Raw genomic sequence first — 25,436 nt, 5'->3', positions numbered from 1 at the left:
TCAGTTTCCTGGTTGATTTTTCTTGACAAATTAGAAAGATCTTCTGGAACTTATATAAAACAATTATCTGTTTCTTATAAAACAATTATCTGTTTCTTTATGGCTTTACATTTTATAACTGTCCTACTTATTACTTAAAAAAAAATAAGAATGAATGATTGAAAGACTGAAAGGAACCTCTTATTTCAGAAAAGATTTAAGGTATTTAAAAAAATCTATGTGCATTTGTATTAAGTCAGTCATTCTTGCATTGGTATAAAGAAATGCCTGAGACTGTATAATTCATCAAGAAAAGAGGTTTAATTGGCCATGATTCTGCAGCCTTTACCAGGAGCATGGCGTTGGCATATGCTCAGCTTCCAGGTAGGCCTCAGATGGCTTACAATCATCGTGGAAGGCAAAGGGGGAGCAGGCACATCATATGACAAAAGCAAGAGCAGGTGAGAGACACAGCCAGGAAGGAGGGGAGGAGATGCCACTCACTTTTAAATGACCAAATCTTGTGAGAACTCAGAGTGAGAGCTCACTTATCACCAAGGAGATGACCCAAGCTATTCAAGAGGGATTTGCCCCCATGATCCAGATACCTCCCGTGAGGCCCCCACTTTCAACACTGGGGATTACATGAGATTTGGATGGAGACAGATATCCAAATGATATCAATATTTTATACAATAAAGTTAAAAATTAAAATGACACGCAAAGAAATGTAATAGTTTAAAAGTAAAATACTACTACATGCAAAAATAATGTCAGAACACAAAATGTGTGTTATAGACTCCTATATGTGCCATAAATTTTGCTCTAAATTTATTAGAAATGGATGCCTAGAGGGTTGTCCTATTAGTTACAAGATATACAGTACACATGTTTAAATAATTAATAGTTTGATACTGAGATTGGTATGTTATCTCCCATGGGTTCTTACCGAGCCCACACTGTAGACAATGAACTTCATTCTTGAAAACCTGTGTAGAATGATCCTTACTATAAGTCCCTTTCTTAAGACATCTCCTAAAACGGGGGTTACCAAATCCTCCAAATAGGAACCCTTTTGAAAGAGAAACAGTGACACTAACACAACCATAAATTGGGACTGCTGTCAGCACATTGTGACCTACAGCTGCCCTTCTAGGACCAGTGATGACATCACTTTAAAAAAAATTTCCAGTCAGTTTTTCTCTCTTACACCCCATAGTAGCTATTTCAGTCCTTTCGTATGCTCTTTTAACTCCCAGGTCTTCATCCACCTTGTCATTTTTGGCAAATAGCCTCATCTCTAACTTCAAGTGTGAAACTAAATTTACTTCGCTGAAGCTCCTTTCGCCTGCTTCCCCATCCTCTGAGGTGTCCTATTTAAGTTTCCTTGTATCCCTGTCTCCCATTACATGTGAATGAGCCTTCAACTACTGCCATCTTGTTAAAGAAACTTGGCTGTGAAGGGAAGAACAGAGTTTTCTCTGTTTGTCATCTTCATTTCTTCACTTCCGTTTCTCCACTCTGTCTACTTTCTTGTGGCTTTTGCCTCCAACCTTGCACAGAAAAGACAGGCAGAACCCACCTATCTCTGCTCAGGGGCCACTTTTCAGCCCTTGATACTCATGGCCCCTCTCTGTCTTGTTGCATTCTTGGCCACATGCTCCTTAAAATCCATCCTTTCTCTTCTTTTGCGATACTACACCCTCTGCCTTCCCTCTCTCATCTCTGATGTTTTCTTTCGATTTTCTCCCTTGGATTCTCTTCTGCCCCTCACTTACTTATGTGTGGTGTTCAGCACACATAAGGGATAGTACAGCCTGTGGTTAAAGCTCAGCCTCTGAGTCTAGATCACATGAGTTTGATCGCTGACCATGCCACTTACTATATCTGCACCTTGGACAGACTACTTCACTTATTTGGCCCTCAGTTTCTTCAATTATATATTTAAAAAGGTAATAAAGATGTATTTATCTCATATGCTTGTTATGAAGGTTAAGCAAATTAATATACAGAAAGCATACAGAGCTCTACATGGCCATTAACCTAAGAACAAAACAAACAAAACTCAGGTTTCCCCACTTAATTATGTTTCCTTCATTGCTAGTCTTTCTGGGTGAACTAATTTACTCTAATGGTTTTTTCTATCAACCACACACTGATGCACCAGGCCACCTCTCTCCAGCTGCATCCCTCTCCTGAACAATAGATTCAAGCTGATTAATGGACATCTTCATTCACTTCAGATTCAGTCATCCAAAGTGAACTCATCACCTTCCTCACCAGAGCCCATACTCTTCTATTTTCTTTCTTGCCAAAAGGTGTCCAAATGTACAAACTGGGATCCTGGGAGTGAGTTTTCGTTCTCCCCTCTCCCAATATCCAGTTAGTCATGAAGTCCTATCAGTTACTGACATAGTATCTCTAGTACCTCTTGCCTTCCCTTCATTCCCTGGACCTCTCTTAAATTGGGACACTTATCATGCCACTCCTGGAGTACCGAATCAGATTCTCATTAATCTGGCCTCTGATCTCATTCCTTCACAGAGCTAGGAAGGGATTTGACTTGATTGGGTTCCTCCCATTCTTAAAGTGATTCATAGATTCCCAATACTCCTCAGGATAAAGTCCAAAGCCTTTAGCATAGCATGCTTCATCTTTCATAATCTATACCCTCCTAGGCCTTCATTTTTCGAAACTTCTTCCCTTGAAATATGCACTTCAACCAAATTGATGTACATGTGGAATCAATATATTCTAATCCTACTGAGTTAACCTCAAGATGATTTTTATTGAATGTTTTCTCTATCCAACATGGTAAACCAAATTATTGCTTGTCTAAATGTTTATGTAGCACAATTGCATTACATACAATTTAGCATTTTGAAATTTTATTGAAATAATATCATTAGAAAAATGTTTGTGTTAATTTTATACTTTAATTTTATTAAGCATCTTTCTATCATAATACTTTTATTAGTCCATGTTCACACTGCTGATAAAGACACACCCCAGACTGGGTAATTTATAAAGAAAAAGAGGTTTAATGAACTCATAGTTCCACGTGGCTGCAGAGGCCTCACAATCATGGTGGAAGGCAAAAGGCATGTCTTACATGGGGGCAGACGAGAGAAAATGGGAACCAAGTGAAAGGGCTTTCCCCTTATCAAACCATCAGAACTCGTGTGACTTATTCATTACCAAGAGAAGAGTATAGGGGGAACCGCCGCCATGATTCAATTATCTCCCGCTGGGTCCCTCCCAGAGCACATGGGAATTATGTGCTCTTGGGAACAATTCAAGATGAGATTTAGGTGGGGACACAGTCAAACCATATCAATACTGAATGCACTATTTCACAGTATTAACATTCTTAATTCATTTTTATTCCATTTTAAGATTTATATTGTACCTGTCACTTCTATCAAGCCTATTTCATTGTGGGTTAAATTTTGGAGATTAAAATTTTACCATGTCTAGTTTTAGCCCTTATTAAGGTTTTTATTTTGTTCACTATATTTTTTAATACAGTATTACTTCTTATGAATTGGAAGAAAAACTGATCACAGGCATCTTTATTTATTTCAGAAGATGATAAAAAGCAATTCTGTCTGGTATTCCAGGATTGTCCAGAATGGTTAGAATAATCTATTGCATTGACAACTTATTTATTTTGTATATGTCTTACCATTTTGGCTACCACATACTCGCAGTCTGCGCTCTGGCAGAGTACAGAGCAAGTGACAGAGTTAAAACGGCAGCCTGGGGCGGCAAGGTGGCTTGACTGGTGGGACCCTGACGGCTCTTGCTCATAACTGCTGTGTCCTCACTGTTACATTCTTGCCATCAGTGTTGCTCCCTTTTTAGAATGCCTTCTCTGCTAGTCAAGAGTCATTCAGTTGTGAGTGAGCAAAATCTGGTTCAAATAAACTTAAGCAAAGTCTACATTTATTTGTCAACACAGGCCCTTTTCTCTCTCAGCATCTGTGGAATAAACTCTGAAGGAATATTTATTGACCAGCTTGGATCATGTGCTTATTCTGGACCAATCATAGTGGCCAGGACAGTGAGGCCTTGTGATTGGCCCACCTCAGGTCATGTGCTCATTCTGGACCAATAACAGTGGCCAGGAAGATGGGGCCTTGTAATTGGCCCACCTTAGGTCATGTGCTTATGCTGGACCAATCACTGCAGCCAGGAGGATAGGGCCTTGTGATTGACCTTTCTTGGGTTATATGCTCACCTCTTTAGGCAGGAAAACAAGAGGTGGAAGTGAATCTCCCAGGGATGAGTAACTGCAAGCAGAGAGGGATGCACTCTCCAGGAAGAGAGAAGGGAGACTGGAGGCACAGTAACAATTTGCTGCACATTCTGCTGTCTCGCCCATTTGCTCTCAAAACACTTTACGCGTTTTTCTCATTGCTATTATAGAAATATACTGTAATTCTTTTAAAACTTGGTTCTCTCTTCCGTAAGATTGGGCCATCTTTAATGATGGAGAAAATGCTTTGCTCACTTTTATGCACCACTGTTTACCTGATGCTCAACAAAGAGTAAGCATAAATAAGGCATGTGGAGAACAGGAATGAAGTTGGGATAGGTCTAGAACTCATTATTTAATATTAATTTGTATCTGACTGCAAAACTTACACAAATTAACGAGCTGTACTTTGGAAATCTTTTTCTTCACCTGAAACTCATGTGGTGCACTTGCATTTAATTTAAAGGTGGGGAGTAAAGACGATGATAAAATGACTTAAGATAATAGGAAGAAAAATTAGTAAGTAAAGAAAAGCCCTAACTTTGGTAATGTTTGAGCATCAGCGGGAAAGTAACAAAAAAAGATGCTGCAATGAAGAGAACAGAAGTTATTTTTCTTTTCAGTTGGTTGACATATTATGTACCATGATGATACAATCTTTTTGAAAGATAGTCTAGTAAAATATTAAATTTGTGAAATAAATAGGGATAAATTATCACCAAGGTTGATAGAATGCAATGATTATCAGCCATTTTAGACAGAGATAGCATTTTTGCAACAATTTTAAGTCTGTGCCACACATAAGGCGAAGCCTCCTATGGAAATCACAGAGAAAGGAATAAACCTGCCACACTGCAAGATTTACAACACTGCCAAGCAAGGAACTCAAAGGTCACTCCTGAATTAAGTTACCTTTGTATGACTTTCTGTTCTGAGTGTGAAAATACACAGAATGGTGAAATCCATTAAACTACAGTTGACAGCAAGAGGGGTTCATTAATTCTGGAGTGGGAGTAAGTTTGCCTTTCTACAAAAACGTTGTGGGATTTCTATGGGCATGGTTTGGTTCTTAGAGCCAAATGGAGCATTAAAATAGAAGACGGCTCTGGGAATAAAACTAGGGACCTCTGCCTAAAACCTCTGCCTAAAAATAGTCATTGCCTGAACAGGCCATGTGGTAGCCAGGGAGAAATCCCATTTGTCACAATGCATGAGAGCTTCGTGGTAATTACATGATGAGAGGAACTGGCAAGCCACTCCCAGAAGACATTGGAGACAGACCCAGGCTAAATACAACGTAATGGAAGTTGGTGCCATCGCCCCAGGTAGTAAACCAGCAACCAGTTGAAGCTGGTGTGGCTTTGTTGTGAGGCTGCAGGCTGCACAGGGCAGAGGACAGAGTTGCCCACAGCGAGAAGCGTTTGTTACTCCTTGAGGCCAGAGATTTGATAATAGCATAAATACGTCACTTTCTCCCCAAAGTGGGATTAGATTGTGCTGCCTCCATGGTTTTAATGTTTTAAGAAATAGGTTACCAATATCAAGAAATCAAGAGGCTTCCAGCTGTCACTGCTGACAAAACTGATCCAGAAGGAGAGGACGCAGCCTGCCTTTGCTCACAAACCAGATCCCGTTTCCCATGGGATGCTCTGGGCGAAGGCGGATAGCAGTGTTCCAACCTGAAAGTGGGAGAACTGGAGTGGGAGTGAGGGCTCACCTTCTGGGGACACCTTCTTGTGAAGATATAACTTTCTTTGTTTTTTCTTTTTGAGACGGAGTCTCTCTCTGTTACCCAGGCTGGAGTGCGGGGGCACCATCTCCGCTCACTGCAAGCTCCGCCTCCCGGGTTCACACCATTCTCCTGCCTCAGCCTCCCAAGTAGCTGGGACTACAGGCACCGCCGCCATGCCCGGCTAGTTTTTTGTATTTTTTAGTAGAGACGGGGTTTCACTGTGTTAGCCAGGATGGTCTCGATCTCCTGACCTCATGATCCGCCCGTCTCGGCCTCCCAGAGTGCTGGGATTACAGGCGTGAGCCACTGTGCCCTGCCGAAGATATAACTTTCGATGTGCAGTTCCTTTGTGGAGTATTACAGTGGTCCTGACCTGCAAGTACTACTTCTTGAATGTGCACCATGGCTTAGCACATGGGCCTGTTGGAGGCAAGGAGTCTGGGGAAAGGGAAATCTCAGAGATCTACAATCTGGAGTATGACAAAGAGGACCTAGGGGAGGAAGTTATTAGGTATTTTGTAATTAGTTACGGCTATACCTGGGGTAAACTTTATCTGTAAATACAAGCTAGTATACTTGTTTTAGCCTGTTGTGCTTGGTTTTGTCCTGGAGAAGGTGGACAAGATGAACAGAATAAAGCAGAGCCTCTGATTTCTGGACCTGCCGGGCCTCTGTTGGCTAGGCCACTCCATTGGAAAGATTTTTCCCACCTCCTTCTGAGGCCAGTCCCACAGTTACACTATGGCTAGCATCTCTCCGAGGGCTCCAGATCTTGTTCCCTCCCAGTTTGAATCATCTCCAGCGACTTCACCACTTCCTGCCTCCTCCGAGTCCTGCTGCTCAACACTCAGACAAGTTTCTTTGTCTCTCACTTGCAAAATCCTCTCCTTGATTCTGTTGTCGTTTTCAACTACTGCCGGTCTGCTCAATACCATGAGGTTCGAATGCTGCTGACACTTGCCGCCCTGACAGTTATTGTGTGTGTGAGAGAGAGAGAGAAAGTGGGCACATTTTGAAGTCTCAGATATAATCCATAACTATCTGCCATTGTAAAAGATGCTAAACATATGGAAATGCATGTATCCTTCATCTTTGAACATTACTCTGTACCCATTCCTGGCAATATTTCATGCAAATCACTCTGGACTTTTTCTTTCGTAAAACATGCAAATGTACATAGATGTGTATCAATGCAAGCACACTTTAAAGACTCCATGGGCTTACTTTATACATAGTGTTCTACAACTGTCTTTTTTACTTAAAAATGTATCATGGGTATCTTTTAATGTCAATAATGTATATCCAGTTCATTCTCTAAATCTTTATATACTATGGATATTTCATTATTACTTACTAAATTGGGGTTGTTTTCAATTTTAAGTATTACAAACAATGCTAGAAAGAACATCTTGGTTCCTCTGTGTGTATACATATATATGTGTATGTGCATATATGTGTACACAAACATTTCTTTTGGCTAAAGTATTAGAAGCATATTTGCTAGATGGAAGGATATAGGAATTAAAATTTAAAAATCACACAAATTGCTCTCTATGAAAGTAAATACAAATTATACTGCCACTATTAGTTGATAATGGAATTGATTTTTTTTTCAGGCATCCTCTGAAACTAGATTTATCAGTCATCTTAATTTGTGCCAATTAGATGGAAGAAAACAGTTTTCCTGTTTTAATTTGCACTTCTCTGTAGTGTGAGAGCTTCTTTTTATAGGTTTGTTTATTTTCATTTTTCCCTTGAATTGCCTCTTCATATTATTCCTTGTTCACTTTTTTTTGTATTGAGTTCTTTTTCCTTTTTTATTTTTTCTCTGTATGTATGTATGTATTTATTTATTTATTTTTTGAGACAGAGTCTTGCTCTTTCACCCAGGCTGGAGTGCAGTGGCACAATCTTGGCTCACTGCAGCTTCTTTCTCCGGGGTTCAAGCGATTCTCCTGCCTCAGTTCCAGAGTAGCTGGGATTACAGGCATGAGCCACTCTACGTATTTTTGTATTTTTAGTAGAGATGGGGTTTCACCATGTTGGCCAGGCTAATCTCGAACTCCTGACCTCAGGTGAGCTACCTAACTCAGCCTCCCAAAGTGCTGGGATTACAGACACGAGCCACCGCACCAGCCTGAGTTCTTTTGTTTTTTTTTAATTGACTTGTAGCCATCATCTATGTAATATGAATATTAATTCTTTCTGTTTCATATTCAGATGTATACACACATACATACATATGTGAAAATAAACATATTTGGAAGTGTGTGTGTGTGTGTGTGTGTGTGTATTTATCAATAATCTATTGTAGGATAACAAACTACCCCCAAACTTAGGGGCTTAAGTCAACAAGGAATTGTCTTATACAGCCCTGAGGGTTGCTGGGCACAGGTGTAAGGTTCCAGCTCAGTGTCTTTCATGTGGCTACAGTCCACTGGTCACTGGTGTAGTCTTCTGAAGCCTTCACTGGGTTGAAAATCCAAGAGGGCTCCTGCGTGTGGTGGCTGTGGATGTTCTTTTCATGAGAGCTCAGCTGGGGCTCTGCTGGGGCTGTCAGCTCGAGTGTCTACATGTGGCCCCTCTATGTGGTTTGGGTCTTACAGAATGGTGGTGGCAGGCTTTTTAGAGCAAGTTTTCCAAGGAACAGGTTGTAGAAGCTAGCAGGCTTCTAAATTCTGGGCATGGAAAATGGCACAGCATCTTCTGTTATAACGTGTTGTTCAAAGCAGTCAGAGAGTCCATCCAAAGTTAATGGAGGAAACAGGAAGAATGTTAAAAAAAAATTGAACCTCTTTAATTCACCACAATTCATTCTCTTACCACAAATTATTTATAATTTGCCCCATGCAAAATTTACCTTGCATATCCACCTCTCCTTACTTCCTAACACACCCTCCATCTGAAGTTCCATACCCTTATGGCTTTAAGATCAAGTTCTATGGTTCAGAGTTTTATTGTCTAAATCAGGTCCAGATGTAGATGAGCCTTCTCTGGGGTGGGTCTTCTCTGTTTGATGACCTGTGAACCAAAGAGACAAGTTATCTATATGCAGGCACTTGACATAGAGTGTTGGACAGCCATAGAAAAACCACAGATGACATTATCACTCGAAAACAAGGGAAATGGAAGACACATGGCAGTTGTTGGTCCATAGCAATTATGAAATCCAGCTGGGCACACATTGCCAACTCTTTGAGTTTCTCTGTTTCTGAGGAAGGGTTTTTCATGGTTCTTGGCTTGTGTCTTGGTTTCTTATTTCTTCCATCAAGTCATCTTTCTTTTTCTATAAGATATAAGCTGTTCGCATCTGAATGTTTCCTCTGCTTTCTTACTGCTCATTGTAGTTTAGGAGGGTGGGTGGGGATCCAAAACACTTTTTCTTTTGTACTATGACCTCTTCAGTCCAAGCTGATATAATCCTTTTAAAAACTTTATAGATTCCTTGTCTATCAGATTATAATATACTTCTTTACACAAAAGACATATTCACAGTTTACCTATGGAGGATCTTTGTTTAAGCCAAGAGTCAGGGCAGTGTGGGACCACACCCTTAAGATCCTCAGAAGTTTTTTTTTAGCTGGAAGAGTCTTGAGGCATGCACTTAAGATTCTTATAGTACCTGTTAGCTAAGAGAGAAGATCTAAAGGTGATGACCTTGAGATTCTTTGAAGCCCTACTAGGCACACACTTAAAACATTCTTAACATCATGTCCTCCAGTTAAAGTTCATATAGCCACACTCTTAAAATCATCACCCTGAAGCCATGCTCTACTGAGCATGCTCGGGGTTTGACATTTGCCCTGACATCATTTCTTACTTTGTGGGTCCTTTGCCCTCTGGAGCAATGGAAATGAGAAATAGTTTAATTTTTGATCCCAGTAAATATTGCCTTCAATTTACTTTCTTGAAAATTGTCTTGAAAACTGAACAGTAAAATAGCTCAGCTATCTATCCTTTTCATACATGACAGTTTTTAAAAAAAGCAGTTGGTACATTCCATGTTCTTACTAGAAATGCCCTTAGCCAAAACCATCAGTGTGTTAGATATATTTTCTATTTTTCACCTTACCACTGGTGACAGTGTTATCAACTGTTCTGCTTCTTTGTAATAGGGGCTGCCCTTTCTCCAGCCTCCAATAAAATGTTTTCACTCTTTTTGAAGCCCTTATGAACAGTCTTCTCAGGATCTTCCATCTTCTGTCCATTGGGCCCCAGAGCCAGTGCCATATGACGTAGAATTTGTTACCACAGGATCTCATACTTGGTACCATATTGTGTTCCATTTATCTTTTCTTTTTAAAAAAAAAAAAAAATACTCTAACACGTAGTTGTTTCAAACCGCAAGTTATTATCTTTCACAATTCTCTGGATTGCCTGGATTCCCATGGGTAGTTCTCATTGGTGGTGTTGTAGTCAGCAGCTGGGATTGGAATTGTCTGAAGGCTTGCTGGGCTGGACGTTGGGATGGCATAATCCCATGGCTGGCATTGACGTTGTCTGTTGGTTGTGGGTTCTTTTATGGCTATTGGCCAAGGCATCTGCAAATGACTTTTTAATGTGGTTTAGGTTTCTCACACAATGTTAACTTATTTCCAATAGCAGTTATTCTAAGCTTAAGGAAGTGGAAGCTACCGTTCTCTTAGGGCCCAGACACACAAACTGGTATAACATATTCTAAAGTGTCCTAGTTTTCAAAGTAATAACAGAGCCCTCCAGGATTCGGGGGATGAGAAAAGGGGTCATAGAATTTACCTTTCAATAGAAGAAGTGCTAATAATTTTGGTCATCTTTAATCTGCCACCAACATTAATAATACTTAATCTAAAACTGTGCATTCCATCTTTTTAAAGAGTGGCTTCAGGATTTTGTGTTTTCTCAGGAACTCATCCATACATTGAGATTCTAAAGAAAAATACTCCTGCAGCTTTCACTAATACATGGATTCTATTTTTCACTCTGTACCTCATTAATCCATTTGAAATGTGTTTTTGTGTATGGTTTGAAGTAGAAATCCAATTAATTTTTCCAAAGAAGTAACAAATTATCCAACATCACTTACAGGCAATCTGTTTTAAAATATTTTGATTTTCATGTGATACAATCCTTTGCATGTAGATCAGTTTCTCACCTATTCTGCTCCATTGATTTCTTCTTCCTGTACCTATAGTACATTATTTAAATTTATATTGGTTTATATTTCATTTGATTTCAAATAAATCACTCCTTCCAGTGGCCTTTATTAAAAGTTATTCTTCCAGATAAATTTTAGAATTAGTTGCCAAAATTTGTAAAAAAAAAAAAGAAATAGACGAAAAGTTTTGAAAATAGTGATTATTATTAGATTTACATTGGATTTTATAGATTATGGAGAAAAACTGCCTTTAATTTTCTTGTCTGCTTGCTCTTATGATATTTTGCGTAGGAATTCCTTCTTCTCTGATCTTAAGTTCAGATAATTTTTTTCTATTTATAATATATTTTTTTTCCATGTTTCTGCCCATTCTCTCCTTTTAGAACACTGCTTGGATGTATGGTTAAACTCCTGGGTGTAATATTTTTGTTCTTAAACATTTCTCTCAAAAAATAATTTTATATTTTCAATGTGTTTTGGAAGAATCACCGTTTCATGTGCTTCTGCTTACTTACATTACAACTGTATGTGCTATAGCTTTCCAAACCTGAGAAGAATGATTGTACTTGTTTTGAAGATTTCTTCTGTTTCTTTCTTTAACACTCCTTCCAGGAATTATTTGCAAGGTATGTGATTAGCAAATATTTCCTATTCTTAATATATAAAAATCTAGTGGAAATCAATACTAAGAAGAATTTTCAGAACCAAAGTGGGTAAAATGAATGAATAGGCAAATATATCCAGAAGAAACACAAAAAACCAATAAGTAAGCCTATGAAAGGATGCCCAGATCAAATGATGCAAGTGTATATACATTCTAACAATGACTGTTTTTTCATACAGCTGAGCATAAATGAAAAACATGATAATCCTGGACACAGAAAGGGTGTGGTAGTCAGGTACGTTTGTGTACAGTAGGCAGCAGTGTGTATTCTGTACAGCTTTTCAGAGGACTGTTTGACAATGCATATCAGTAAAGTTTAAATGCTCTTTGACTCATTAATCCCACTTACAGGACTTTTATCTTACAGAATTAATCTGATGAGTTCCAAAAGAATGTATGCACCCGGGTAGACAATGCCGGCCTGCCAGTTAAATTTAGAAATGAAAATAAGAGAAGCAACATAAAATCCAATAATAAGAATTTGGTTAAATATATTTTGGTCTATTCCTTAACAACATTAAAAAGATGAAATAAAGCCTCACGTACTGACCTGGAAAGATGTGTATAGTATTTTGTGACATAATCCCATTTAAAAAATATACCCCTATATGAATATGAATAAAAACTTGTGGGTTTATATAAATCACATCAATTATACTGGTTATTTCTGAGAGTTAGAGTAAGAGAAAACTTTTAATTTTAGTAACTTGTTTTATCCCATTTGATATATTTGTCAATAAACTTACATTATTTTGTAATCAGCAAAGTAATCTATTTCCATTAAAATCTCAATACATGCTTATTGAAAACGTGTTCAGAAAGCATATATGAGTATAAAAAAGAAAGTGAAAATGATCGTAATTCTATATACAGACATATCTTTTTAATGGCTTAACACCAGCTTGATTTATTTTCTGATGCATGCACACATAAATATATATTTACCAGAAGGGCACACAACCAGAAGATCCTTCTCCCCTTTTTTTAAATCTGTGTGTTACTTAGTGGTGTGTGGTATAGGCTGTACATGGTTTCATGTCAATAGAGGCATATTGGTGTCTCCATAAGGTTAAACACATCATTGTCATCATTTTCGAGGACTGCGTGATATTTTTGTTGTCTGTCACAGCCACGTGTTTCCCTTTATTTGAGCACTTTCGTCTTCTCCCCTACAGTATTGGCCTCTGCTGGCCTCTTTGCCTCAACGCCATGTTTCATTCATCCCTGTCTCCTCCCTAAGTCCTGAGGGCAGTGCCTGATACATAATGGATTCTCAGCATTTCCCGTGGAATGAATGAGCGAGCAAATGAATGAGTGAGTCAATCAAAGCCCATTTTACTGAGCTCACAGACACTCATGTGCCTTTGGAAAGATCATACATTTCTCTGTGGTTAGTTGTCCATCTGGAAGCTGAGAGTAATAAATGCCACATCACAGGAAGTTTAAAGGGATGAAAGAGATAATATTTATAAAATACTTAACTTCTTTAGAAGGAAAATCCCTGCCAAGTCCAATGTGTATACTATTATCATTGATTCTCCCCGGCCCCATCCATCACACAGAGGATTCTCTGGCTGCATTTTCTCTTGGCAGCTTCGTTTCTAATTTCTTTTCATCACAGTATTCTGGAAAGTTAAGATGAATACAATTCAGTGTGAACGTCACACCTTCCTTAACATTGCAGAGTGTTCTAAACTAATTAAAAAGGTGATCGTTTTTAATCCTTTCACATCTCTTTGTGATAGAGGAGGGAAGTTGTTATAACCCTAATTTTGCAGCTAGGGAAACTGACACAGAGAGACACTTACTCAGCATTAGATCACAGATGATAATCCAGGCAGAACTTGAATTTGAATCTTTTGGTTTGCATCCTTCAGGTGATGTCCAGCACACAGTAAAATCACCTTAGAATGCAGTAAGCTTTTTGAGACTGTGGGAAGAGAAGTCTTTTATTTCCCTAAAATGATATTAAGTTTTAAAAATAAAATATTGACAATAAAGCGGTACAGACAGGGGTTTTCATCAGCGAAAGTGTCTGGTGATACTGCCTTTACAGGAAGTAGGTGGAAGAATGCGAAGGGGCTGGTGGTCTCCTGACCTTTGGAGTTTTCAGTCTGGAGTTAACTCTCAGAACATGTGTGGTACTTGTGATAACTATATAAGACAGAGATCATACTTGCTCAAAATGCTAGCATTGAAGCACTATTACTGGCAAGTAATATTGTTCTGTTTTTCTGTGATTGAAGCAAATGGCCTGCTAAAACAAGACCAATAGAATATGGCTGATTTTTTTTATTAATTATTCCAACATTTATTGGATGTTGGAGATACTGAGGTAGGAAAAGCCAAGTGCCTTTCCTCATGGAATCTACATCAGTAGGAACAACAATGAATAAGTAACAAAAATAATTAGTTTATTAAAAATCTAAAATACCCAGAGTGATAAACGCCATGAAGAAAATGAAGCAGGCTGAAGTTCAGAGAGGGTTGCAAGTGGGCGAGTATTTAAACAGGGTGGCCAGGGAATGGCTCCCTGAGCAGGGCCTTTTCAGCAGAGACCTGAGTCTTTGAGACGAGAAGCCACTGTCCAAGATCTGGGAGGAATATTCCAAGCAGAGGGAACGGCAAGTGTGATCCGGGCCATTCCCCTGCCTGAGGGGCTTTTCTTTTTCTCATGCGTCTTTCCATTTCTGGTCAATGGTACCTGTTAGAGAGCCTGACACATAGAAGCTGCTCAGTGAAGTTTCCCCAAGAACATCCTTCCTTTTGGGCCCATGCCTTTTGCATCCTTGCTGATACTGTTACGTGCCATATAAAAGGCTTGATAAGAGATGAGCTGTCTAGCTGTTGGAATCAAGCATTCCGACAGCTTCAGTAGTTTTTATCTTGTTTTATTTGCCTCATTTCTGTTTGGCACTAAGTTGAGGATGGGACACAGGCAACACCTTACCAAAACAATGATTTCTTCCTGAAACGTCACTGATTTCTGGAATCTGCTCTTGGCACCATCTGGGGACCTTTCAACTGTGGGAGGCAGATAAATTCTGTTTTATGCTCTCAGGACACAGCCCCCCCTTTCTGGGTCTCAGACACCTAAAAGAATATGGGAATTAAATTGCAGTTGTCTCTTTGTGTGCCAAACACCAGTTGCTGAACCACAAAGTCAGCCAATTCTCTTGTACGGCTGTTTTTAATTTCTGCACCTCCCTTTACCATTCTGGTTTTGTTTGGAGAGTAAAGAAAGTTTCTAAATATTTTGAACCCCGGGGTCTTCTGTGGCATTCTTGTATCTTCTCTCCTTTCTCTGAAACATAAAACAACCCACAATTGTTTGCTTGTCTAACCCTTTCTCTTTTATATACATGCCGTAGGATGAAGCATAATTTAACAAATCGGTTCTCTCCCAGCTTCTGTCACATTCTTTCTGATGTGAAAGGGTTAGAATCACCACAAGAAAGTTCATTTAAACGGAGTCAACCCAGATGAGTCATCTCACAGGGTTAGCCTGTGAGAAAGGGTGCTGGCTTAATATTCAAGTCAGACAGGGTACAATTAGGAGCTCCCTCATTTGCCTCCCACGTCCCTAATAAATATTCCTGGTAAATGATAATTAAGTTGTGGCTTTGAGGCACTGTGGTGTGACTCTCACAAATGGGCCAACTCGTTTTTTCAAATTCCTATCCAAATGACTCTTTGATCCCACCTGGAAGCCACACCTGTAGCTCTCTGGCTCAGCAGCCTGCTGGGGTGGGGCAGAGCTGCTTCTCGCTCCTTGTGCCCAGACACACATCCACCTGCTGCCCTGGCCCATGTCCCCTGGCTTTGATCTCTAGGCATTGTGGAAAGCTTCAGTTGTGACAGAATTTTGGTTAAGCCTCATTGCCTTGGAATGCAATTCTCAAGGGTTCTGCCCCTAGAAATTTGATAATGAGGTAGTACATGTTACAGGAGGTAGGCTGGTGTGTTGGGATGTTTCAAAGGAACAATTCCATAACTTCACTCTTCTAGCGGACTGGCCAGTAATGATGAGTAGCTCATTACTCTTGAAGTCGAAGAATCTTCCAAAGGATAGCATGAACTCATTCCCACGCGCAGATCCGTAACTGTCTGTATACAGTTGCGCTTTGCAAAGGCAGCTTGAATCCGTCTGCTTACCTCCCTCTCTGCAAGCAGGTGGGAGAGCTACATAAAAGTTAAGGTTGCGGGCATTGTAAGGGGCTAGGAATATTTTTTACAAGAAAAAAAAACCAGTTGACCCTTATTTAAATCAAATCCTTCTCAGCATACAAAAGGCGAATGCTTTCTTATTTTTTTTTAAAGGGCCACCTAAAATGTATCAGTTGTTAGCCAAAAGCCACATCTGACTCAAATAAGCAAATCTGTTGTATATAGCCTGTGCATGTAAAACAAAATCCAAATGCAAGCATACATGCTTTTATGTTGTTCAGCGATGGCAACCCGTACCTTATTTGTGTGTATCTTTGATGTCTATTACGTTATGTCGTCCGAAGTGATTACATTGCTTTTATTTAATAAAATTTTTTCAAGTTGTTTTATGTCTCTGGATGGAAAGACCAGGGGAAAAAAAAAAAAAAAGCTGAATTCTTACTTGCTGCATCTCAGCTTTTATGTTGGAAGCAGCTTATGTTGAAGTTCTTAGTCTAAACAATTTACAGTTTTCCGGATTAAGATCATGTGGAAGAAAGATGAAAATCTTAAAAGCATCATTACATAAATGCTTCTGATACTCGGGTAAATTAGACATTTGTGAACTTGAGCTGCTGGGAACGATGGGAATTTTCTGAAGAGGGCAGAAGCCAAGTCTTTGGGAGAGTTACTGGAGGAAGGAAGATTAAATCTGCTCCCCAAACCTGAATGCCCACGAATGCAAATATATCCCTGCACAGAAACAAGGAGGGAACACAAAGCTTTCAAGTTATTTGAGGGAAAACAAACTCATTTCATGCCCATCTGTTGATAGGGATGGTAGGAAAGGCCTGGGTTGCTGACAGAGCAGTTCCCCATAAATTTGACTATTATTTCAGGTTTCTATTTTTTCCTCTTTGGTAGGAAGATATTAAAAATGAGTTTCTGGCAAAGAGTACAGAAAAACATAGAGTCTCTGAAATTGCAACTCATATAAATTCCTGGCCAACAATCTTAGTTTTTACTGCTTGTCATCAATGAGCAGTTTACAGAATCTAGTTTCTTAAAGTATTAGGAAACACTGGGCTCACAGAATATTTCATGAATATCTTAGAAGCCTAGAAATTTGCTAACTCTAGGAGTACTTGTTATGTGCCGAGAAGAATTTCATATGGACTTTGAATATCAGGGATTCCTGTACACAGATAAAAGCTATCCTTTGCATGTGCAGAAGCCACTCTGAAATTTTGGAGAACAGTTGTTTGCATATTTATTTCTGATAGGATCTTCAGGTTATAATTTGCCCAGTGTCTTTGCTCAAAAAGTTACCTCTTCTTCTTTTTTTGTTTTTTAAGACAGGGTGTCGCTCTGTCACCCAGGCTGGAGTGCAGTGGTGTGATCTTGGCTCACTGCAACCTCCACCTCGTAGTTTCAAGCAATTCTCTTGCTTCAACCTCCCAAGTAGCTGGGATTACTGTCTCCCGCTGCCACACCCAGCTAATTTTTGTATTTTTAGTAGAGACAGGTTTCATCGTGTTGGCCAGGCTGGTCTCGAACTCCTGGTCTTAAGTGGTCTACCCATCTCTGCCTCCCAAAGTGCTGGGATTACAGACATGAGCCACTGTGCCTGTACCTTTTCTATTTACTCTTCTAGTACATGTTGCATCTGTCTGGCATATATTCATTTCTACACTGAGATAAGTTAACAGCTTAGAATAAAAAGGTAGATCTAGTTAATCTGAAGTATGGGAGACCAAAATCAACACAACTCATTTTTTTCTCCTATCAAAGTAGTTCGTGGGTCAGGGCTTTATTTGGAGGATGAGTGGGTGGTAACACAGAAACACTCGTGGGACTCAAACACTTTAATTTACCAAAGGTTATGATCGAGGTACAGAGGCAATCATTCTTACGTCATGCAGTGAATAGGAGAAACATTACTTGCTTCTATCCAAAAAGTGCCTTTTTGTTCTGTCCTGATTTATTAAAAAACATTCAACCTTTGCTTTCATCATTTCTCGCCTGAAAAACTCAAACTGAGTTTTCACAGGTCTCCTTTCATTTACCTTCTCAAATCCTTTAAAAACTATTTCACCATCATCAGTGTGCCTTTGTTACAAACTAAATCTCATGTTGCTATGCTTCGGAAGGGGAAAAAAACTCAGTGACTTCCTGAGAACCTTCAGGAATGCCCAAATGCCTGGCTCTGCAAACCCCACTGGGCTGCCTCCAGCCGTCTTCCTCTGGGGTTCTTCCTTCTCAATGTACTGTCCTACCATGCGGAACCTTTTATGGAAATCCAGGCCCCCCTAGCATCTAAGAGCGCTTTCTTTTTTTCTGGAACACCCATCCCAGACCTTTGTGAACTCCTGATGTGCCTTTAGGTCTCAGTCCAGCTGTCCCATCATCCTCTCCCTATCCCAGTCCTTATCTTTCTTCCCTGAAGAGCCTTCCCTGATCTTCCTTCTCTAGACTAGGAGCTTCTCCATCCTTGCCTGATGCTCTGGGCACATCGACACGGAGTATGATACTATAAATGCTAGTTTACTTATCCGAGGCCTGCACTAGATTAGAAAAACTCCGTGATCAGCTACTGCAGATGACATTCTTTGCATCCGGCGTTTAGCATTGGCCTGTCACATAGTAGGTGTTCAGTATAGAGTGCTTGCCAAGCATATACATGGCATGTGTATAGAGATATTTGTATAGAGTTGTACATCTCTATACATCTCTTCAAGAAGTAGTGATTTTGATAGTTGAACACATATAATTTTATCATACATTGGTTTTTATTTTCTGGTTTGAGACAAGAAACAGGGGTGTTCAGGAAGAACAAGGCCATTTTTGAGCCTGCTTGCAAGTCTCACCAGGATCCTGCTATGACCTGGTGGTGCTTTTTTCTTCAGAGACAACACTGGGATAATTTTGGGGCTTTCTGGAGGGAACTAGGAAGTCCTTGCACAAACCACACACTTAATGGAACTGAGCAGTCTCCGCACAGCTGATGCTGGGATGGAAGGTGAGCATCCATGCTCCATGGCTGGTTAGGAGCTTGGGCTCTGCGCCCTGAGTGTGAGTTACTTAATATTTAGGGCCTATGTATCCTGATTTATAAAATGGCACCAATAACAGTGCCCACTATGCACAGGGCTGGTGGGAGACCTAAATGTGTCGGTCCACATCAAGTTATTGGGTGCCTGATGCACGGTAAACACTCAGGTGAGTTGTCATCATCACTGCCATCACCACTTTTCAGTCAGCTTTGCCCTCTTTCAGTACGGCTCTTGCCTTTGAGGACATGGCCATCTTTCTCCCTGGTGTTCGAGTGTCTTCTCCTCAGTCTGATGCAGACTGTGGTGAAGAGCCTGTATTCATATCACTCCCTGGAGGTCCGCACCCCACTGCCTCCTGCCCGTCAGCCTTCTGGGCACTTTTCCAGTGTGATTTTGGGTGTGGAAACTTTCTGGATGGTGCTGAGTAAAGGAGGCTGAGATGAAGTGTGGTGTCTCTTCTTGGCTGTATATTTCACAAGGGTTCCACATAGCTCAGGAGCAGCTGCAGAACTCATTGGCTCAAAGGAGGAGGGAAAAACCAGGTTTGCGACATTGAGTTTTTTCATCTACAAGCACACAACCAGCCTGGGGAACTTTTTGTAAAATCTGTGGAATGAGATTGACATGAGTTCCTTGTATCATTTTCTCAAGGGTATAGTAATGGACTAAGTAGTTCTCATGAGGGAAATTCCTACAGGGGATAGCAGATGAGACTGTCTTGATGAAAATCTTTTTTTTTTTTTTTAAACACAGAAGCTAACTCTTCTAATGCACTCCCCATAGGGGACCTCTCCATATTATAGAATTATTAGTCGTGCTAGCTATGTGAAGGCAGAGAATAAAACAAGATCAAGATGAATTTGAAGAGACTTGCTACAAATTTTTGCAATTACAAACATTCAGAAAAACTGAATTATGGTTGCAGTTATGAAAAACAATTTTGGCTTAAAATTTGGAAAACAAAAAATATAATTTCAGTAAAATAATTTTCCAGATATTTATATGTGTATACACACACACACACACACACACACATATATATGTATATACGTATATACACACACACATATATATGTATATACATATATACACACATATATACACATCTATATATACATATATATATCTTTGGAACATATTAAATATATACACACATATATGTGGTTTATATAACATGTATATATTTATATATATATTTGAAATTTTAAGAGAAATGATCATTGCTAAAAACAAATCTGCATGAAGATTACCTAAGTGGTGTAAAACCTTGAACTCTGCTGTATGATGTAGTTTAACACAGAGATAATATTGTCTGCATTTCCCCCTAAAACTAAGAAGAAAGTTAGCTTGAAAAATGTCTTTCAGAGGGGAGGGGGGAGGGGGGAGGGATTGCATTGGGAGTTATACCTGATGTAAAGGACGAGTTGATGGGTGCTGACGAGTTAATGGGTGCAGCACACCAACATGGCACAAGTATACATATGTAACAAACCTGCACGTTGTGTACATGTACCCTAGAACTTAAAGTATAATAAAAAAAAAATGTCTTTCAGAAATTCATTTGTAAAATAGGAATGCCACCAACTCTTGAAATCCACAGTAGCTCAACCCTAAGGCAATGCTGGAAAGTCAGGGGCTGGGCTGCTGAGTGCAGGCAGGGTATTATGGATGGACCCTGTCTGTGGAAGACAGGCCAAGCTGGCTGTGGGCTGCCCCCTGAGATGAGATAGTCAATGTGAGCTCCACCCAGGTTAGGTTTGATTGCCAAGAAGATCTGGCAGTGTTAGAGGCGAAGGGCAGCAGGAGAGTGCTAAATTACTAAATTAGCTGGAGGGTTGGGAGCCAGATGGGAGCCAGCGGCTGGTAAGACAGAGAACTGGGGGCCTACCCAGGTGTGCTGAGGGCTGCAGGTCAAGACAGCCTCTGCTGCTTAGTACTGGGGACTTGTAATACATGCAATAGGCCACCTTAACCAGGACAAATGGCTCAATGTTAATGAAAGGAGTATGATTAGTAAAGAAGCCTTAAGCTCACTGAACTTGCCTTTCCAAGTATCACGTTATGCTTTCAACAAATGGGTATCAAATGTGTGCTATATGTCATGCCCACTACTGGTCCTGGGAATATGGCAATGATCATTGCAGATGTGGAGCTCACAGTCTAGTGGGAAAGAAAATGGAATATTCCCATGAATGTGTAGTGCAAACTCTGTCAAGTCCTCTGGAGGAAAATGACAGGGCGTCTAAGAGAGTATAACAGGACCATCTAGACCAGGGAGGTTTCTTATGCAGTGATGACGTTTGAGCTGAAAGACATCCAGAAACAAGGCTGGCTTGGGGATGGTGAGAGGGAGGGTAAAAGATTTTGGGGAAGAAGCAGCTATGTGCTCAAGGCCTCCTTGAGGCTGAAGGGAATCTGGTGCTTTGGAAATGGAATGAAGAATGAAGGAATGAAGTGTGGCCAGGACTCAAAGACCAAAGAGGACAGGGGCACGAGCTAAGCTGGCAGATGGAGGCAGGGCCAAATCACGTAGCAGGTGGAGGCCACCTTAGTCACACAGGTGTTCTGGGAAGAGCAATGGTGTGAGTGAACTAGCAGGCAGTGTGAGTGGTGGTTAAAGGCATCAAGAGTGCAGTTGTCCAGGGAAGGATATCAACCACCTGTGCTGGGGCCAGCAGCGGAGAGGGACAGAAACTTCAAGCTCTTTTGGGGGTAAAGGTTTTAGTGCTTCCACATTTGTTTGTATGTGAGGTTGTATGGTAGAAGGAGATGTTGACGATGGCATAGGCTTGGGCCCATGTGTCTGGAGGAACAGCAGGGCCTTGTGGAAGGCCCATTGGAGAAGTATCAGGTCTGAGGGAAGTCAGTTGAGTTGGGACCTAGTGCGTTTGAAGCATCTTTGAAATGTGTGAATAGTGATACAGAACAGAGCTCTGAGCTATAACCAGCTGGAGATGGAAATCGGGGACTCAAGGTCTAGATGGCAAGGGAAACGTCACAGGGTGCCTGGGAGACAGGACAAGATGAGAAGAGAAGGGGCTGGGCCAAGAATTGCCCCTCACTATCTAAAGTCTGTGTTGAAGAAAATAGGCCAGTGAAGGAAAGTAGGCAGAGAGGAAAGAGGTGAGGCAGGGGAGGGCCATTTCCGAATCTGAAGGAGAAAGGTGTTTCCTCCAATCATTGGGTGGTTCACAACACTGACACACTGAAAAGAGCCCATTTAATGTAGTGACCTAGAGATTATTGGTCATGTGGACCATCTCAGTGAAAACCATGTGTCATACACTAGGGTATAGGAAAACCGTCTGATTTTAGACTTTATCACTGTTATGGTTGGAGTTTCTAAAGAAATGAGGTAACAGATAAAAGGCCAGATTACCTCCCTATCTCTGTGCTGGGCTGAAAATGGTACAGTGTGACACAAATATTGAGTGAAAAGGAAAGGCCAATTTTGTGAATGTAGCTTCAAACACAATAGTAAATGTATAACTTTTTTTTTAAGTATAACGGTGTCTATGCTATTGCTTTTAGTGAACCTGTTCACTCAGATCCCTTTCATTATGAATCTAATAGTAATATGTTTACTATTTTCTTGGGAACAAGAAGAAATGCATTATTGTAGGAAGCTAGTTTGAATTGTAACCACATCACAATTTATAGATAAAGTATCATGTTTTCTAACAGATAATAGCTGTGAGACAATGTGTGAGACTAGCATAAAAATAATGTGAGTAGGAGGTAACATTAGCAAACGTGGCCAGATAATGAAAATTTAAGTGGACTCTATATAGTTGAGATAGACTAATTATGATCATTTTTTATTTAAGAAGCTATAAAGCCTGCTAATTCACGTACATCATTGCATTATGGTATTAACTTGCTCACTAGTGGGTAAATGCAGACTTCAGGGTCAATGAATTCTAGTTCTTTCACTTGTTAACTGCGGGACCTTGTGAAAACTGTTTTCATTTTTCATGCCTCAGTTTCCTCATCTATAAAATAGGATACAATAAAACCTATGTTGCAGCATTCTTGCTAGGATGAAAAGTGCTGACCTATATATCACTTAGAATGCCTGGCATATAGTAAGCACATCATAAATCAAGCTATTATCATTATGTCATTATCACTGCATGATAAGTCTATTTTCATAAATCTCTGTCCACTTTTCTATATTAGATATACAGCATTGGAATTACTAGGTCAAAGGGTAAAACTGTCATTTTGTGTTTACAGTTTTTGCAATTTATTTCTTTAAATAAAAGAATACTTTGCATGTGAGATAGGTCTCCTGAACACAGCACACCGATGGGTCTTGACTCTATCCAATTTGTCAGTCTGTGTCTCTTAATTGGGGCATTTAGCTCTTTTACATTTAAGGTTAATATTGTTATGTGTGAATTTGATCCTGTCCTTATGATGGTAGCTGGTTATGTTGCCCGTTAGTTGATGCTGTGTCTTCATGTTGTCAGTGGTCTTTACAATTTGGTATATTTTTGCAGTGACTGGTACCGATTTTTCCTTTCCATATTTAGTGCTTCCTTCAGCAGCTATTGTAAGGCAGGCTTGGTGGTGACAAAATCTCTCAGCATTTGCTAGTCTGTAAAGGATTTTATTTCTCCTTCACTTATGAAGCTTAGTTTGGCCTGGATATGAAATTCTGGGTTGAAAATTCTTTTCTTTAAGAATGTTGAATATTGGCCCCCACTCTCTTCTGACTTACAGGGTTTCTGCAGAGAGATCCACTGTTAGTCTGATGAGCTTCCTTTTGTGTGTAACCTGACCTTTCTCTCTGGCTGCCATGAACAGTTTTTCCTTCATGTCAGCCTTGGTGAATTCCACGCTCATGGATAGGAAGAATCAATATTATGAAAATGGGCATACTGCTCAAAGTAATTTACAGATTCAATGCTATCTCCATCAAGCTACCATTGACTTTCTTCACAGAATAGAAAAAACTACTTTAAATTTTGTATGGAACCACAAAACAGCCCACATAGCCAAGACAATCCTAAGCAAAAGGAACAAAACTGGAGGCATCATGCTACCTGACTTCAAACTATATTACAAGGCTATAGTAACCCAAACAGCATGGTACTGGTACCAAAACAGATGTATAGACCAATGGAACAGAATAGAGGCCTCAGAAATAATGCCACACATCTATAGCCACCTGATCTTTGACAAACCTGACAAAAACAAGCAATGGGAAAAGGATTCCCTATTTAATAAATAGTGTTGCGAAAACTGGCTAGCCATAGGCAGAAAACTGAAACTGGACCCCTTCCTTACACATTATACAAAAACTAACCCAAGATGGATTAAAGGCTTAAATGTAAGACCTAAAACCATAAAAATCCTAGAAGAAAACCTAGGCAATACCATTCAGAACATAGGCATGGGCAAAGACTTCATGACTAAAATACCAAAAGCAATGACAACAAAAGCCAAAATTGACAAATGGGATTTAATTAAACTAAAGAGCTTCTGCACACAAAGAAACTATCATCAGAGTGAACAGGCAACCTACAGAATGGGAGAAAATTTTTGCAATATATCCATCAGACAAAGGGCTAATATCCAGAATCTATAAGGAACTTAAACAAATTTACAAGAAAAACAAAATAAACAAAAAAAAAAAATCAAAAAGTGGGCAAAGGATATGAACAGACACTTCTCAAAAGAAGACATTTATGTGGCCAACAAACATATGAAAAAAAGCTCATCATCACTTGTCATTAGAAAAACGCAAAGCAAAACCACAGTGAGATACCATCTCACGCCAGTTAGAATGGTGATCATGGAAAAGTCAGGAAACAACAGATGCTCGAGAGGATGTGGTGAAATAGGAATGTATTTATAGTGTTGGTGAGAGTGTAAATTAGTTCAACCATTGTGGAAGACAGTGTGGTGATTCCTCAAGGATCTAGAACCAGAAATACCATTTGACCAACAATCCCTTTACTGGGTATATACCCAAAGGATTATAAATAATTCTGCTATAAAGACACATGCTCATGTATGTTTATTGCAGCACTATTCGCAATAGCAAAGACTTGGAACCAACCCAAATGCCCATCAGTGATAGACTGGATGAAGAAAATGTGGCACATATATACCATGGAATACTATGCAGCCATAAAAAAAGAATGAGTTCATGTCCTTTGCAGGGATGTGGATGAAGCTGGAAGCCATCATTCTCAGCAAACTAACACAGGACCAGAAAACCAAACACCATATGTTCTCACTCATAAGTGTGAGTTGAACAATGAGAACACATGGACACAGGGAGGGGAACATCACATTCCCCTATAGGGAATCCCTATAGGGATTCCCCACACTATAGGGAAGGGATAGCATTAGGAGAAATACCTAATGTAGGTGACGGGTTGATGGGTGCACCATACCACTATGGCACGTGTATACCTATGTAACAAAACTGCTTGTTCTGCACATGTACCCCAGAACTT

General features: G+C 39.9%; 1 long non-coding RNA gene across 3 annotated transcripts in view; it reads left to right on the top strand.

The window, feature by feature from the left end:
• LOC103879457 overlaps positions 1 to 25,436 on the top strand; it is a 78,016-nt gene that overhangs the window by 43,042 nt on the left and 9,538 nt on the right. For 2 of the 3 annotated variants that reach the window (XR_002518534.2, XR_002518533.2), the window contains one exon: positions 7,586 to 7,776. The exons of the other annotated variant lie outside the window; for it this stretch is intronic. This is a non-coding gene — a long non-coding RNA (uncharacterized LOC103879457). Of the gene's footprint in view, positions 1 to 7,585; positions 7,777 to 25,436 lie in introns of those variants that run through there. 3 annotated transcript variants of the gene reach the window in all.

This window comes from Papio anubis, chromosome 15 (assembly GCF_008728515.1).
Source record: "Papio anubis isolate 15944 chromosome 15, Panubis1.0, whole genome shotgun sequence".
Classification (NCBI taxonomy): domain Eukaryota; kingdom Metazoa; phylum Chordata; class Mammalia; order Primates; family Cercopithecidae; genus Papio; species Papio anubis.
The sequence above is the reverse complement of the archived record's forward strand: the minus strand, read 5'-3'. Positions and strand labels throughout refer to the sequence as shown.